This window comes from Petaurus breviceps, unplaced genomic scaffold (genome assembly GCF_028583685.1).
Source record: "Petaurus breviceps papuanus isolate PSGF00001 unplaced genomic scaffold, PetGlider_PUasm1.0 180, whole genome shotgun sequence".
In the NCBI taxonomy this organism is placed as follows: Eukaryota; Metazoa; Chordata; class Mammalia; order Diprotodontia; family Petauridae; genus Petaurus; species Petaurus breviceps.
This window is the reverse complement of record NW_027185782.1, coordinates 6,696,234-6,714,325: the sequence shown is the minus strand read 5'-3', so window position 1 is coordinate 6,714,325 and position 18,092 is coordinate 6,696,234. Positions and strand designations below refer to the sequence as shown.

The 18,092-nt window shown below is 40.1% G+C and overlaps 1 long non-coding RNA gene across 4 annotated transcripts in view; it reads right to left on the bottom strand.

Annotated features, from left to right (window-relative positions):
• Window positions 1-7,897: 7,897 nt before the first annotated feature.
• The window catches only part of LOC138160314 (uncharacterized), a 34,355-nt gene continuing 24,160 nt past the window's right edge, over window positions 7,898-18,092 (bottom strand). For all 4 annotated transcript variants that reach the window (XR_011168128.1, XR_011168131.1, XR_011168129.1 and 1 more), the window contains exon 4: window positions 7,898-9,614. This is a non-coding gene — a long non-coding RNA (uncharacterized lncRNA). The remainder of the gene's footprint in view (window positions 9,615-18,092) is intronic.

Below are 18,092 nucleotides of genomic sequence, written 5' to 3'. Positions count from 1 at the left end.
GTTTTGGGACTCAGTCTTTTGGTATCTTAATAAATTTTCTAGCTTATGCCCCCATATGGCAAGCATGATGTATTTTGTGATGGATACCATAGGCATTATGAATATGGCATTGCTGATACAGTGGTCTAGGGGAGGAGTTTAGGGAGGTTCTTCAGGAGGAGTTAATGAGGTCAGTGAGTGATTAAGGGTGGGAAGTTGCAGAAGGTTACCTGGAGACCACAAACAATGGTGGAATAGGCAAGTTCGGGTGGGAAGTAGATGAACAGTGTAGGGCTAGGCTAGTAACTAGGCTAGGGTTAGTAGTTAGTAACTAGGCTAGAGGTCTGGGCCCAGCCACAATGTAAGGCTTATTGCCCCATGCAAATGCCTAATCAAATGAGACAATTTAATCAAAATCCAAGGGAGGTTCCTAGAGCCTGTACCTCCAGGACTCAGGAGAGCTCGAGGGGGCTCCCAGAGCCCATACCTCATCATGCCCATACCTTGTTACTTTGTGATTGGGCAGTGGGTCAAGAGGGTTGTGACATTCTCTGATCCAGGAGAAGGCTATATATACCCTGATATGAGGTTTTGCTTGGGAGCTCACTTTGGGGAAGAGTTGTGTGATTTGGCCAGATGAGACTCTGGGCAGCCATTGAGGCCACCCCCCCCCCACTTTGAAAACCCAGCTGTTGGTGCTTCCCTTTCTGGTAACTAACTAGGTATAGATATAATGGTCAGACAGCTGGAAGCCCTGTCTGCTAAATTGTGTTGTTTTCTGTTATAACTTCTGTTTGTATTCTCTGAAGTTCAAGGTGCTGACTTTTTCCCCTGAACTAGGTAAATGATATATATTTGATTGATTAAAGTAAGATTGTTAACCCATTTTGAGTTCCTTTCCTTTAGAAAAGCAGATCTAAGAACCTGTGCCAGCAGCCATCTTGGGTATGGTAGGGTGCTTGCTGCTATACTTATCCTACATACCCAATCATGGGATCATAGCTTTAGAGCTGAAAGGTAACATAGAGGTCATCTAGTCCAACCCTCACATTTTACAGATGAGGAAATGGCCAAGAAAGATTAAATAATCTGCCCACTAAGCAACTGAGACAGGATTCAAACTTAGGTTTTTCTGACTCTAAGTCCAGTACTTTATCCCCTAAGATATGCTGACTCTTGATCTTTGAGAATCAACCACTGAATCTTATAATTTCTATCTCTACAACATCTCATCCTTCCAATTCTTTATCCCTACAGCCACCATCCCAGATTTACAGTTCCAGAGTTATGAGTTAATTCGAGAACATGGGCTTTTCTTATTCATTTATTCCCTGCCAAGGTTTCTATGAATGTATACCTATTCTTCTCCCCAGTTACTAAGTGCACTGATGATAGCATATGGCTCAGCTTTTTGTGTGTGACTATGATAATATTTATTATTTCTGGATTTTCCTTAATATACGAGCACCTATGATTATTTCTTTTTGCCTTATAACTAAGTAAATTGTTATGTTTAAGATCTAGAAGTGAAATTACTGTGAGTGTCTGGGTTTATGTAAGTAAAAGTGTATCAGTAGGGGCTCAAGAACTAAAATGTTAAGTAAGGAGATAAAACTAGAGATAAAAACAGGGTTATCTCTAGGACCCAGAAAGAGTTCAAATATAACTACATTGGGGTGGTCCTTCTCTAGGAACCTAGACTTGCCGGTGTAAAAGTAGGTTGGAATGATAAAAACAGCCTGGATAATGAGTACATGTCTATATGTTCTATGTGAAAGCTGTAAGGCACTACAATGTGGATGGGCACCCCACCTAATACATTATATATGTATGTCCTATCTCCTCTGATAGAAATGAAAGTCAAGTCAACACTTTGTAAGCATTTACTATGTGCCACTGTGATAAGTGTTGGGCTACAAATACATGTAGAAAGAAAGACCACCTCTGATCTCAAGGAACTTACAGTCTAATGAGGGAAGAGAGTGAATAAAAGGCAGCTGAAAAAGCAGAAAGGAATAAGAAGAGTGGGGAAAGGGAGTTCAGACTAGAGAAAAGTCCAGAGAGTCAGGAGAGAAATGAAGACAAATGTAAGCCCCTGGAGAGGAGGGTCTATTTTGTCTTTATCTTTGTATGGAACACTGTAAGTACTTAATAAATGCTTGTTGGTTCATGGACTGATTGATGGGAACTAGAGATGGGCATCTCCTTTGTTTGGATTGACCTACCATATATCTGTTTTCCTATGAAAGAAGACCTTGGCAAAACTGGCATGTGAGTGGGTAATCACAGAATCACAGATTTACAGATGGAAGGGACCTTACACTATCTAGTCCAACCTCCACTCATTTTACAGACAAGGAAACTGAGGCCCAGAATGGGGAAGCAGCAAGAACCCAGTCTTCTAATTCCAGACCACCTCACCACCTTGGTCCCTCCTATGTCCTAATAAAATGATTAACCTAAGGTCACAAGTACTTCCTCATCCTGTCACTTCTGCGTCTTTGTCCTGCTTAAAGGCCTGGCTAAACAACAAGAGACAGGTGGTTTGTTTGCCAAACCATGGAAGAGAACCACCAAGGACCTTGTATCCCAGTCTCTGGCTTTGGGAACCGAGAAGGGAAGTTGTGGGCAGTCCTAGAGTATCATGGGAAGAAGTAGAGTGTTCAGAGATCTTGTCAGCTCCCCAAACAACAGACCAAATCGAAAATTCCTTGCTGCCAACTCCATTCTTAGAATTTCCAAAGGAGCAGGGACAGAAGGACAAGACTGGAAGACAGCGATGTTTACTGTGTAGAGCCAAACTGGTGAGGCAGACTGATTTGGGCAAGAAGAACAATGTCCTACTCTTTCTCTAAGTCTGTTCTCTAGAGGGTCCTGTTTGATAAATTATGAATCATGTAGCCCATAAATGGCTATTATCATGATTAGTGGTCAAAAACATCTTGTCAATTTATAACTTTTCTTTCAGAAGAAATTTCATAGATTTGAAGCCAGAAGGAACCTATAAAGTCACTTAGTCCAAGCTCTTCATTTTACAGGTGAAGAAACTGAGGCTGAAAGGGATTCACACACTCCCTACCAGAAGGGGGAAAAACTGGAGACCAGAGGTCACACAATGACTAAGGTAATAAGTTCACAGGTAGTATTCAAATCTAAGCCTTCTGACTCCAAATTAAGCTCTTTCACCATGCAGGAAGGTGCTTAGAGCAAGCTTTCTATCCCAAATGATTCAGACAACCCTCCTGCCATTTCAGGAAGGACACCAAGTAAGATCATATATCTAGTAGGGTCATATGAATTGGGGGAAAAGTCAGCACCAGAACCCAGCTTTTTGGTTTTTTCTTTTTGGCTGATGAAACCATGTTACCCTACGTACTTCCCTACAAGCCAACTATGAACCATGGGTCAAATCAAGAAAAAAAAATTTAGCTGAAATTCAACATTGGTGGATGGGGACTTGTAAACGATTCCATTCATGATTTAGAAAGTATCTAAAGGGTCAATGGGGCAACTTCTTCCATTTAGATCTACCTATCTTTGACTAGGTAGAAAAGACTTTGCCTCATTTCTTACCTAGCCTTTAATCACTCAGTGGGCATTGTCTCAGACCTGGGAAAGACTTTGCCTTAAAAAGGCCAAGGTCTCCCACTGCATCTTGATCTATATCTTACCACTAGACCCAGATGGCTCAGGAGGAGAGAGAGAGGCTGGTAACTTTGCACAGCCCTGCTTCACTTAAATCCAATTCACTTGCAAATCAAGACCTCACTTTCCTGATGTCCTCTTCAACAAAGAAGGACAAACACCAACCTTAGTGAAGTATTTTTTTCAGCTATGACAGTCATTAAAACTCAATATTGGAAAAAAAGCAAAATAGAACTAGAACTTGGATGACCAGACCTTTGTGATCATTTGGTCACAAAATGTTAAACCAATATTGTTTTTAAAAGAAGCATACTTAAAAATATTTTTAGTGATGGCAAATAGAGTCTTTGTACTACCAATAAACAAGATGAAATAAAATTATTTTAAAATAATATTTATTTCATCCTTTTGTCCCTTTTTAATTTCTATTTTCACGTATTTTTATAATGTATATAAGATTAGCACACTAGTGCTGTTCACTGTTTTTCAGTTGTGTCCAACTCTTGGTGACACCATTTGGCACTTTCTTGGCAAAGATACTGGAATAGTTTGCCATTTCCTTCTCCTGTTCATTTTACAGGTGAGGAAACTGAGGCAAACAGGGTTAAGTGACTTGCCCAGAGTCACACAAATAGTAAGTGTCTGAGGCCAGATTTAAACTTAGAAGATGAGTTTTCCTGACTCTAGGACCAGCCTTCTATCCATCCATTGTGTCACCTAGATGCCCAGTGCACTAGTACATCTCTATGAATACATAAATGTATATCTGTAATGGGGGGCTGGCTAATGAGTCTAGTCCCTATCAGCATGCTCCCAACGTGCTCATAACGCAATTCCCCACATGGAAGAAGCTGGGAAGTCTCCTTCTTGGAGATCCATGACAACATGTAATGGAAATGCCTGGGGAGACTTGGAGCATGCAACATCATTTTTGCAACTGGTTCTGGTCTGCTAGTCACCTGGTAACTAGCAGCCTCTTTGATTAATTTGTGGTTGTGGCACTAGAATTATAGGTACCTTCCAAAGGCATTAATTTCAGCCTCTCTAGGTTGGACTTCCTTTCTTGGCTTGACTTTTCATCATCTGACTTCTTCCTGTTGGACTTCCAATGAGAGACAGTACTGTAAGAGGAGAAGCCTAAGACAGGCCTTATGAAAACAGGTTTGGCTCCTTTGCCTCTCATTTGTTCTCTAGTCTTAAGGGGCTCCCTAGAGAAAGAAGGTGCCTTGTTTGTTTTTTTTTAAGAGCCACCAAGGGTGTGGGTAGCTGAGCCTTTTGCCAGTCAATAGCTAGCTGTCCTCTAATTCTATCAAGCTTGATCACAGAACATCACAACACAAAAGGATATCAATGTGCATGTGCTTCCTTTAAGATTTTAACTCAATTCCCTTACTTGTAATCTCATCAACTGGGCTCCAAGAGAAATCTGTCAACCAGAGGTGTCTTCATCAATTCTTCCCACCTCTTCCCCTATTATAACAGCTTAGGAGGGCCTGTTAGAACCTGTGCTCTTCTGGTAAGCCTTGGGAAACCTGTGGTCCTAGCCATACCACCATAAGGTGTATTTGTGGAAGATATTGATTGCTTAGTTCTAATTATTATCTATAGGTAAGGGGTTGGTAAATTATAGTTGAGAGTGCCCTCCTATCCTGGTCTGACCCCTAAGAAAGGATTTTGCATTGTAAAATACAGTAAAACTTCATTTTAAAATGTAAAAATCATTCTTAGTTTACAGGTTATACATGGGCCAAATCAGCTGTTCATACAGAGTATTGGGAAGATGTTGCATTTTTATATGTTTAACAAATAGTTCAAAAGTCACAGAAATGCCTAACTTGGAAGATTTTTAAATGGATTAGAAAATTCTGTTTCTAAGATTTCTAAGGGTATAGACAGGAGAATATGTTTAGGTAACATAATATATGTGATTTTTGGCAACACATGCTTATGAAATAAATGAAAGAGAAAGCATTTACTAAGTGCTTACTTTGTGGTAGATACTGTGCTAAGCACAAGGAACATAAAAAGCAAGTCCAGTCTCTGAAATTGAGGAGCTTACTTTTTTCAAAGATGAGGACAAAAACATGTTTTCTCTCCTAAGGGAGGGAGAACTAATCTGGTCTGAGAAGTTCCAGAAATGGATAGTGGAGTCCCAGGCAATCAAATGACAGTCTTTCCTAGGACTGGTAGTATTGATTTGAATAATAATAATAACAGCTAGTATATGCATACATATATATATATATACATGTACATACACACATATAAATATTGCTTTAGGGTTTACAAATTGCTTTGCATATTTTATTTCATTTGATCTTCACAACTCTGCGAAGTGGGTGTTATTATTATCCTCATTATACAGTTGTGAAAATTGAGGCTGAGAGACTTGCCCAGAGTCATACAGTTAGTATCTGTGTCAAAACATGAATTCGGGCCTTAAGAGTATAGTGCTCTGCCTGACATGTCTTTGAGCTGCCCCCAATAATTTGATTAATGTCCCCAGAACTAGAGGTGGAAAGCGGGGGGAGGGAGAGTAAGGAGAGTAGAAAAACACTGTTGGGATAGTGTAGTGCCAACTATGATATGTAATTTGAATTTGAAGATCCCTTTGTGTTGGCAAAAGTAGCGGGTACTTAACACTTAGTAACTGATCAAACCTCTGATTGGGGGAACAGAAGGTATGAACTCCTCTCTCCTGTTAGCTAACATAACAAGGAAGGGGTTGGCTGAAGGAAGTAGCTAATACTGTGTATCTAAGAAAAGCCCCAGAGGCACAGTCAGAATTTCCCTGAGACTGAGATCTGATGGCAGAACATACAGCTACAGAAGAATGGAGAACTGAGTCCTGAGAACTTGTGGTGGTAGAGTTTCTTCTGAACAGGATCCCTGGAGCCAGGAGCCCAGGTGACTGAAGCATGACTGGGATGCTGAGACTTTGTGTGTTTGTGGTTTGGTTGAGCCTTGAATTCCATGGAGCAGCAGTGGTGAAGGATCTGACATGGACCAGACCCTGTGAACACCAGTGTGGAACAGGACTTGCCCAGAGAGCTGGTCGAGGAACTAGGGAGCTGTCTGCCATTGAACCCAGGTGACAGTCTGGTGAATCCAGGTAGAATCTGGGAACAGGCCCCAAGTCAAGATGAAAAGACCTCTCCTTGGGTACTGAGTAATTATGGAATTATAGTTTACTAGTGACCTAAGGCGCATAAGGTTTTGTGTATGATACTTAGTAAGATTTTGCTGAATAAGTGAGTGATTTGTACTTTGACTACTTTGAGATATTGTTACTGATAAGTGATTGATTGAGTTAATCAAGACTTTGCCCCATGAGTGGAAGACTTTGACTATGTACTTTGAGACTACTGATAATTGACTGAGTTAATCAAGACTTTGCCCCAAGAGTGGAAGACTTTCACTATGTACTTTGAGACTACTGATAAGTGACTGATTGAGTTAATCAAGACTTTGCCCCAAGACCACTGAAGACTTTGACTATTGTACTTTGAGACTACTGATAAGTGACTATTGAAGTAAATTTAAGTGACTATTTTACTTTGAGACTATGTTGTGAATATTATATTGTGATTTTCTGTGATAAGTTGTAATATTGTGAATGCTGTACCTTGATTTCCTGTGGATGTTTTGCTTTGATTTGTTATGGAATAGAGTGATCACTATACTGAGTAATCAGAACCATAAAAGCTGTTCACAGTAGTATTCTTCTGGAAAGCTTCTGTGCATGGCATTATACACAATATTCACAGCACTGATAGCAACTATGAATATGCCAGCATAGTTCTGAATCACAAAATAAAACAAACTCTCCATATAGAAGCAAAACATTTATTCAGACATCAAAAAGTCAAATACCAATACCAGAAAGTCAAATCCCAACACCAGAAAACCAAATCCATCATAGCAACAAAGAAGTTAATACACCTTATCACTGCAGAGAACACCATCCCAAAGCCTTCGCACACTCACAAGCCTAGATGTCTCCTTGTCTGTGCCTTCTCTCCCCTCCAGCTCTAACTGCTCTGACTCCCAGCTTCCTGCTTCACCAGTTCAGAAAACTCCTCCTACCACAGGCTCCATGTGATTATATTTGGCCTATTAAAGGGCAGGGAAGATCTTCAAATTCCCATTACCATGGGGAGCCAAGCCCAACCAGGAACCCTTGCCCTTCTGTGGCAGAGTCTGAGAAGGAAAAAGTTAGGTGAAAAGATTACTTACCCAGAGGTTGACAATCATAAACAAGATGGGACTCCAGTATGCTGAAAAATAGTCAACTTTATTCAGCTAAGAGTCCAGTTTATACAGTGTAAAACTGCATAGTCATCATAAACCACTACCTTTGGGATTATACCATTGCCCTAGTTCCCATTTGCTTCATACATGACAGCTGTGCACTCTATCCTAGTTATCAGGGCATGGGTACTGGGCAGGATGTTCCAAACCTCCCTAGAACAGGATGGAGCTGTCCCAAGGCTTCTAGTTAATACTACATTGCTATGTTATGCTAGTTTCCCCTGAGAACACTGGGCTGCCTAGTTCCCAGGCTGGGAGCGCATACCACACTTCTCACTAGGACGTGAAGCCCATGCCTGTGAGCCTTCCTGGGGTTTGGGGAACTGATCCAGATCTGTTTAGCGGGGTCTTATGCTGAGAGGGCTTATTCAGCCATCAGGGTCAGAGCCCTACTGGCCGTGGTCCTCAACATCTCCCTCTTTCAGTTGATGAAAGAGCAGGTAACATAGTTCAGTGGCAACCACATGCAGAGTGTGAGTCCAGTACCTGCAACATACGGGAACAATGCAAATTGCAAGGAGACACAATATAACTAGGGGAAGAAGGGGTGAAAGCAATGCATGTAGCCAATATAAAGGACTTAACTCTTTAAACGAACCCCAAATTTGTTGTGCCAAATCGTCCACCTTAATTTCATTCAGGGAGGCCTCATTGATATGGGAAATCAATTTATTGAATTGTGCCAAATCTACTCTTACGAAGGTATTTCTAAAAATCCCTAACAAACGATTTTTAACTTTTAGCCAATCATAATCAGGCCGATTATATTTCATGGGTGTAACACAAATAGGATGAAATCTATAATCACACTTCAACAAAACTCAGTTTCTGCAAGCTTGTCTTTCACAAATTCTGCTGTTTCCTTTAAAGCATCTAAATTTTGCTGAAAGTCTCTACTTTAACTTATAACCTAAATACAAAGACACAGTGGTTGAAATTATCAATGATAGTAGACAAAATAATAGTACAAATCCCTACTAGATATACATTGAACAAGAGTACAATGAATGCAAATAATACTCCATACAGAGGAATCATACATAGACGGTGTATCCATAGGTACATTGGAGGAAAATAGAAGACACAGTTCCAATTAGGCCCATGAGTAAAAGCCCAGAAATTGCTTTTGTGCAGGTTCCCCTGAAGTCTAAAACCAAAAGAGGGTGGTTCTACAAATAGCATAATGACATTATAACCACTAATACATTACTTGAGAGTACACTTAAAGCAGGGTATATTCCAATAAAAATGTAGTATGGACTTATATCGTCTGTAAATGACTTACATTAGTAGAAGAAAGGAAGGCTTGAGGAGGTCAAATACATATAGTTACAGTTATATATGAAACAAGTGACGTGACAGGGATAGGTGTCTTGAAAGATAAATCAGGATGTAATCAGTTCAGTTTGTATAGAAAACAGAATGATCACAACAAGAAACACAAATCCTGGGGTAAGAGGTTTCAGTTCTTTGGGTGGATATAAAAAATGTTCGATCTGCCCCCATGGGGGCACAACTATTTTGTGTAGTGGTTGCATTAGGAGACCTCTTCTTCTTTATTCCCATGTTCTGTCTCTGTGAGTTCTTCTGCTGCTGAAGCTTTTTCATCTTTCTAGATGATTCAGAGTACACGCACTGACATTTCTGTTCTGGCACTCTCACTGGTCGTTCCCCAGCTTCTGGAAAATATATAAGCACAGCCTCACCTCCACAGTAAAAATTCCCACATACCTTCATTTTGGGGAGTATGTACCTTTCACATTTTTTAACTGGTGGTGTATACTCATTTTTATCAATGTTTTTATTTAGTTACTGTATTTTGGATGTATAAAGCAATAGCTAATGTAGCTAATTGCTCCCCCCTTTTTTATTTTAGCAAGTAGGTTGTAATATCTTTATTATAAGGGTTATGCCTGGAATTAATATTATTTGAAAAATGATCACAGAAAGATTGAAATAAACTGTTAGTGGCAGGAACATTATCAGCATTCAATCTGTCTAGCTTGTTCCCTAGTAACATGGAAATTATTTACATACAGTATATGCATTTTGATAAAAATAAAAGTAAGCTAATGTAGTACTAAGAATATTTGGGGAAAAAATTGGAAAAACTTGAACTTTTGGTTAATAGTCACATTATTTTAGATAAAGAGACCTGAGAAGTGAAGAATGAACTGCAATATAGGTAGTGGCCTCTATCTTATAAGAACTTGTAATTGTTTAAGTTTAACAGTATCAAATGTGTTGGCATATGTACACTGAATATTTGCTGACTCAATATTAAAGGGAAAAGAAAAAAACATTTAATAGTAATATAGCTAAAAGCTTTGTATTATTTTATAAGCAGGAGTGATAGCTCTGTGTATACTTTAGAGCAAAACAAACTTTTAAAATCAAGATTATTAAGACAAAGTTGGTATAAAAATTTTCTTAAGTAACCAATTCCCAAAGTATAATAAAAACTGAATTCCTAGATAATTGTGGAATTCTTTAGATATCACAAAGTGTTTTAGACAAAAAGGTATAGCAAAATGTCTTTAAGTAACATAAATCTCCAAAGTATTATTAACTTACTAATTTTCTAGATGATGGCAGAATTCTTTAGATATTAAAAGGTGTTTTAGCCAGAAAAGGTATAGTAAATGAATCTGATCACAGTACTTTAAAAGCTATTGATATTAGAATCTTCTTGAGGTGAGCCTTAAGTAGTTAAAAAATTTCTTTCACCAAGTCATGGCTCATAGCCAATTACAATTAACTTTTTTTTATTCCCATGGAGCTATAATAAACAATAAAGATTTACTAGGTTTCTCCTACATAAAGAAGTTCATTTAACATTTTTATTTCTCAAATTTCTTTTTAATATTTTGCAACTTTTTTTTAGCAAGTTACAATTAAAAAAAGTTCCTTTCTCAGGCTGAATGACCTTGCCTCTAAAGATAGTTTCCATGGGCTTTTGGCAGCTTGATTATGGATTTGGCAGATTGATATGGATTCTAAGCAGGAAAGACTGGGGGGTTAATTCTTATTCCCCTGCATTGCTAACTCTCACACATGGAGGAAGAATGTTCCTAGAGGGCAGAATTAATCCAAAATAAAGTTTTCACCCAGTCTCCTCCTTTCTACATAATCAATTAACAATTTTAAGTTCTTAGCATTAAAACAATCTTACAAGTTCTTACAAATTCCAAATAACTGATAATCAAATTGTTTTAGTTGAAACCTCCTCTCTAACTTCAGGTAGATGTGTAAATACCCGATTTTCTATATGGCATATATAAACATTATAAGATGTAAGTAACATAACTGTTTTTAAACAAGTTCTTTATCTTTTAGTTGAATAAATTCAGATTTAAAAATTGCTTCTCTAACACTATTTCTGGCTTACAAGGATTCCCCACATGACATTATGACATCAATTTTATTTCCAAATCATCACTTGCAAGAATTAATGATGAAAATTTGGGCTTATTGAGTGCAGAGGTTTTGCTCCTCTTCTCATTGCTGCAGAGGCTGATAGTGGATGTAGGGGTTTGAATTGGAAAATTCTATCTGCTTGCTTAAAGGTATGGACTTCAGGGTGCCTCAGGGCTGTTGCTAGTGGAGTCCTTGATAACTTTAGTATGTTTCTTCCCTCTTTCCAGATTGGGGAGGGCTAACTTAAATTCCCTATTAATCTTCAGCACTCTCTTTTTAGCCTAATATGGGACGAGAGGCTTTAATGAATTTTTGTAAAATGATTTTTGCTGACAAAATTTTTACTCCAGTTAACTGTATTTATCTGTCCACTCCTCAAACAATTCTTTGAAAGCAAGAGCTTTGATCCTTTCAGCAAAGAGGGAGCCAGAAATGGCGCCATATTCCTTTTCTCTGTACTAGAGCTCAAAACTTCACTTTTTTTGTTTTTTAAAGCAATTGGGGTTAAGTAACTTGCCCAAGGTTACACAGCCAGTTATTTTGTGTGGGTGTTAAGATTCTGAGGCCAGAACCGATCCCGGATCCTCCCAACTCTGGGGCTGGCACTCTTACTCACCATGCCACCTAGCCGCCTCAAAACTTCACGTTTTTTATCAGATCTTAGAGAATATCCCAATTTGCCTAAATGCAAAATAGTATAATATTTTTATCATCAAATTAGGAGTGACACTGTTTACTTTTCATGTGAATTTGATTGACCTACAGTTGTATTCCCAAATGTTTGTCTGTTTGCCTCGTTGATCTGAGGGGAAAAAAATCCCTTATTATTTCTTATCGCCTTCTCTTCACTCCAGTTGGCCAGAATGGAATGAAGAGGAGGAGATTCTCAAACTTTTAAAAATTTTAACACTTGTGTTCACATCTTTCATGCAAATAATTTATACCTATCTTAAACTTTGCACCCATGCTCCTCTCATCCCTCCATACTTAAACCTTTTTCCTTTTCCTACTATCATCTTCTTTTGCTGGACTTTGATTAAAGCCCCTTTTAAAACCACACATACCTTATTTCTAATTCTAACCTGACACTGCCCCTACATTCTTTGACTTACCATAACCATCTTATAACCTGTAAAATAATAAAATACTTTGTTCATTTTCTGGCAAGAAAGAAGGGAAAGGGGGAGTGAAAGAGATAACAACATTTCACAGAAAGTTCTGCAGTCCAGCGGCATTTTAAATCTTAAAGAATGACAAATTACTACCACTCATTCTCACAAAGACATATAAACAAAACAGATACAGAAAATAACAGAATGGATCACATAGAATTTGTAGATCTCCTGAAAAGATTAAACAGTTGCTGGATCTCCAGATAGTAAGGGAAGCCAGGTAAGACTTACTTGATAATATTAGAGACAGCTGCATCACATTGAAGTGTTCAAACCACCCCTGGCACTTTCATTTCTAATGTTAAACATATCACTAATATATTCCATAGAAAAAAGGCAAAAATGGGGAAATGCTGGAGTCCCTCACTCCTCTCTCTCCTGGCTGGCTCCCAATTCACCAAATAGGGACAACATTCCAAGAATTCATGTAACTGACTGTTAGTAATAAATAATTCTCTTTCTTTTATTGTCTTTAAGAGTCTTAAATAATATTTTTTCTCCTGAAAATGTTATGAGACTGGGCTTATCTGCTTACTTGTTACTAAGTTCTCTACTGATCCCACTTTAGCCTGGTGAATCATCTGCTGAATAGCCTTTTGGAGGGGAGTGAGCGTACTGCAATCTTGCTGCCTGACTATGTCCCCTGTAGGACTGCGCACGTTCTGATATGAGGGACAGTGAGACAGCTGGGGGATAGTCGGCTGTGTGATACCCTCCGCCTCCATGGGGGAACAACCTTTCTCTCCCTGTTTGTTTTCCTGTTCCTGTTTCACTTCTTCCTCCACCTGTGTTTCTGTCTTGAACCTCCAAATCTCTCGGTAGTGCTCTGGCTTGACGAAGCACAATTTAAGAATATTATATAGTTGAAAGCACTGTACTGGGAACTTCTCTGGCCCTGCTGTAGTGTAATATTCTGTCAATTGTTCACCTGCCACCTTCCATTTTGCAGGGGTTAATGTGCCTTTTTTGGGCAGCCATGGAGAAGTGATCTCCAGGAGATCTGACAATTCCTGTATCTGAGTCTTAGTAACAATGAGTCCTTGCTCTTTCATTATATGTAGGAGGACCTTTTGATACGTCTCTTGGCTAAGCTGTTTAATTTGTACTTGCCCCATAGCCACCGCTTGCGAAGAAAGAAAGTACTGACAGCAGGTTCGGGTTCCTCCAAGCCTTCCCCTTAACTCATCTTAGGGCCCTGCATTGCTCTGTGTTGCTCCAAGGGGGACCTCCTGGAAGAAGGTGGACTCATGATACCCACTCAGCCTGATGTTTCTGTGCCTGGCCCTGTGCTCCTGCACCCAGGCCCATTCATCTCTGTGCTTGTACTCCATGCCCCACGTTGGGCACCAGCTGTGGGGAGCCAAGCCCACCCAGAGACCCCTGCCCTTCTGTGGCAGAGTCTGAGATAGTGGTAGAGAGGAGCCCTGCCGGCCAGCAGCAGAGCTGAGAAGGAAAAGTTAGGTGAAAAGATAGATAAAAGATTACTTACCCAGAGGCTGACAATCATAAACAAGACTCGACTCTAGTATGGTGGAAAACAGAGTCAACTTTATTCAGCTAAGAGTCTAGTTTATACAGTGTAAAACTACACAGTCATCATAAGCCACTTCCTTTGGGATTACACCACTGTCCTAGTTCCCATTAGCCGTGACAGCCGTGGACTCTATCCTTGTTATCAGGGTACAAGTACCAGGCAGGATGTTCCAAACCTCCCTAAACCTCCCTAGAACAAGATGGAGTTGTCCCAAGGCTTCTAGTTAATACTATGTTGCTACATTATGCTAGTTTCCCCTGAGAACACTGTGGGCTGCCTTGTTCCCAGGCAGGTGCATGGACCACGCTTCTCATGAGGAAGTGATGCCCATGCCTGTGAGCCTTCCTGGGGGATGGGGAACCTATCCAGGCCTGTTTAGTGGGGTCTTATGCTGAGAGGGTTTATTCAGCCATCAGGGTCAGAGCCCCACTGGCTGTGGTCCTCAACACATTACCATTACAGATGACAGAAAAAATTAACTATAGAATAGTGTGATAGATCTGGTAGCAAACAGGAAATAGTGAGGTATCACTAATTAGAAGCCAGGGCTCCAAGACAGAGAATGAAATACAGCATCATGTCAGGAAGATGGACAGAGAGCTTGGTCTTAAATGTCTTGGTGATTACTATGGCTTCATCATATCATTAGCTAATACTTCAAGGCATAATATACGCCAAGGGGGAAGTTCATAGTTACCAATAGTAAATAAGGAATGGGTTTGGTTCATGCAAGGACCGTAGCTGTCTCCTTAGCTGATGCAACTTCTCTATATGCTGAGAAGGTGAATCACTTCCAGGAGAATAATGAAGGTGCATGAGAGGAGCTGTGTAAGAAGACACCTTGAAGAAACTGTGGAACATGCATCTGTAGAATGAGGACATTCTACAGCTAATTATGTAGTAGAGAGAAAGCTCTTTGCTTGGCTAAGGAGGCATTCAGAAAATCCTGTCAACTCTAGCTGCTTCTTTGCTTTGAATGTGGCGGAACTTGTGGACTCTTCCCCTCAAGGCATCTGGTGAGAAACCAGGAAGTCAGAGGACTAACCTTGGAGCCTTCTTCCCCTCAGAAGCCAGATGTGCCTGGCCCTTTGTCATTTTACTGATTCTTTTTCCATTCTAGGTGAAGGCAGCAGAAGCTAAAAGGTTGTTTTGAGAGTACTAGAGTGTCCCAGTGTTCCAGAGCTTGGTGTTTCAGGTCAGGTGTCATAGTCAACTCAGCATCGCTGCTGATCTAAGGAACAGTCTTCAGGAGCAACTTCTGAACCCTTGCCAGTGAAAGCTGAAATGAGGACTCATTAAGGACTCATTAGATAGTGCAATTACCTTTGGGACATGAACTTGGTGGAACCAAAGCTATGAAGGAACTGAGCTAAATTTGGGAGCTATTCTCCCAGAGACCAAGGTGGTATAGGGCTGAACATATCCCAGAGGTATTAAAATTATTTTTATGTAATTTTTGCTACATCTTTCAAGTAAATATGTCTTTGTGGTTAAGTGGAATTAGGGTGCTAATCACTGCTTTTCACAATTGGGGAGAACACAGTTGGTGAAGGCTTAAGCCAATGGCAGTAGAAAAGACAGAACTCAAAAGAGAAGTATAGCAAGTCTGTCCTTGAGACAGTAGGACTAGAGCATATACTTTATAATGTAAACACATATTTCAAATAATTTGTTAAATTATGTATGTTTCAAATACATATTTCAAACAATCGATAATTTTTCATGGGAGGAGGGAACAATTTCTGAAATATTAGCTTTTCCATTTTCTGAATGTTCACTTGTCAGCATATTATTAGTATTGCCTTTAATCAGTTGTTTCTTTTCAGGAAGATTTTTAAGCCATGTCGCCATTTTGTTAAGGTTAGTTTAGTTAAAACTTGATAATCTAATGTATAACTCTACCAACTGGGCACACATAAACTGTAATATGGTGCAACGTGCTGAAAACAAATGAATGAGAATGCTAGTGCTAACCCACTCTTCTTCCCTCAGGATACTTGACACATAACCATCTGATATATGAATCAGGAAGGTAGGAGGGCAGGGTTCCAGGGTTAACCTGTACATTAAATATTAGAAAAGCTTAATTTCCTTCCTGTTTTCAGATAAAATGATAACTATAAAGAGAAATTTGAGAATTTTCTTCCTATCCCCACAGTGGACCATCTTTACTCTCCTTAGAATATATATACCCCACTTCAGAGACTACTGTGCTAACGTATCTGAGATTTTCAAGTCATCCCCATGGGGGTGGCACCCACACTAGTGAATTCATGTAACTTCAAGGTATATATTAAAAAAGAACTGCTATATAAACAAGTTTGAATAGAGAAAGATATGGGACCAAGATGGGCAGAGCACTAGGAAAGGCTTCCAGGAAGAAAAGGCATGTTTCTGAAACTGACCAAGTTCTCCCCAGCATCTTCCATTGCTTTGACACCTAGCCTAGTGTCAAGTACACATTAAGAGCTAAATAAATGCTCATAGATTGGTTGATTCCAAGAAAGTTCTTGAACCCAGAGTTGGTACAGGTAGGAAGTATTCCTGTTCCTCCCTCATTCCTCCTGAGTTCTCCTCATGCATCAGGCAGATCATCAGCCCCTAGAATAGGTCTAACTTCCTCTGACTAGCCTTACAATGCTAAACAGTTCATGTTTGCTTGTTAAATACTCCCCAATGATAACTATGAACTGACATTTCCCCCATGCTGCCTCCTCTTCATTTTTCTCACCCTGGCTAGCACCTGAGGGGTGGCCTCACCTTTTCTCTAAAACATTCCAGTGTCCCTAGTTACAAAACTTCCTTTTGCCCTAGTCAAAAGTCCAGGTGCTGCCCAAGATAAGATCTTGGCTTGCTTCAATCTCAGGCAGTTGAAACATTGAGGATGAGCCAAAGGCTCATCTTAGTGCATTGATTTGAGGTTAAGATACCATGTGGAATCAGTGTATGCCCACACTCTCCTCCTAGCTCAGTCACTGGTCTACAGAGCACCTTAAATTTAAAATGGGTCAACCTCCACAAAGTCTCACTTCAATGCCTCATTATAGCACAGAGGTGACTCTCGGTTCACAGAGAAAATGTCCTCAGAACTCACACTTTGACAGGTCTACCAAGCTAGAAAGGGTTTGAATATAGCTCTGCTGACAGACCAGACCAGCTTAGCCAAGTAGAAAGAGGGCCCTCACCAGCAGGCTGTCTATGAGCTAATGGCTTCTTTAACAACTCAGAAATGAAGAAAATTTCAAATGGCCCTCAGTCCTATGCATCTTTCTTCTGTTTCCACAGTGGTGGAATGACTAGAAAATGGGGCAGACCCCATTTCTTGCCCTCCTACTAGAAACCAGGGGCCTTAAGTGCATCTCAGAATCATGGGGGGTGGGGAGCAGGGTATGAATTTCTAAGCATAAAGTTTTCAAAAGAGCCAAGGCATGGGGAAAAAAAGGACAGAAGAAAAAAAGCATTTATTAAGTGATTACTATGTTCCAAGCACTATGATAAGTGCTTTACAGTTATCTCATTTGATCTTTACAGTGATCCTGCTGGGTAGGTGTAATATTGTTATTCCTATTTTACAGCTGAGGAGACTGAGGCAGACAGAAGTTAAATGATTTGCCCAGGGTCATACAGTTAGTGTCTGTAGTTGAATTTGAACTCAGGTCTTCCTGGCTCCTCGCCCACTGAGCCACCTAACTGCCACAGTCAGAGCCTTAATCTGACATTCCATGGTAAAGGAGGGGATTCAGGATATCTGGAGATCCCTCCACTCTCTTCCTCAGGCCTTTCCCTGCTATGGGGGATGGGGGAGAAGGCAGTGGTACACTGGGAAGGTTCCCCACCATGGTTAGCCCCTCCTCCACTTGGCATTTTTACCAGGAGCTCCATTCCCTCAGCCCCACTATTTATTGCTGTAATTTATTGACCTCAGAGCCACTGAGGCTAAGGGAATCCTCAGGGCTGTCCCATGCACACACTCTTAGTGGAACTCTAGAAGGCAAGGTATTGAAGGGAATCTCCATATTTGTCCCTGTAGGCCA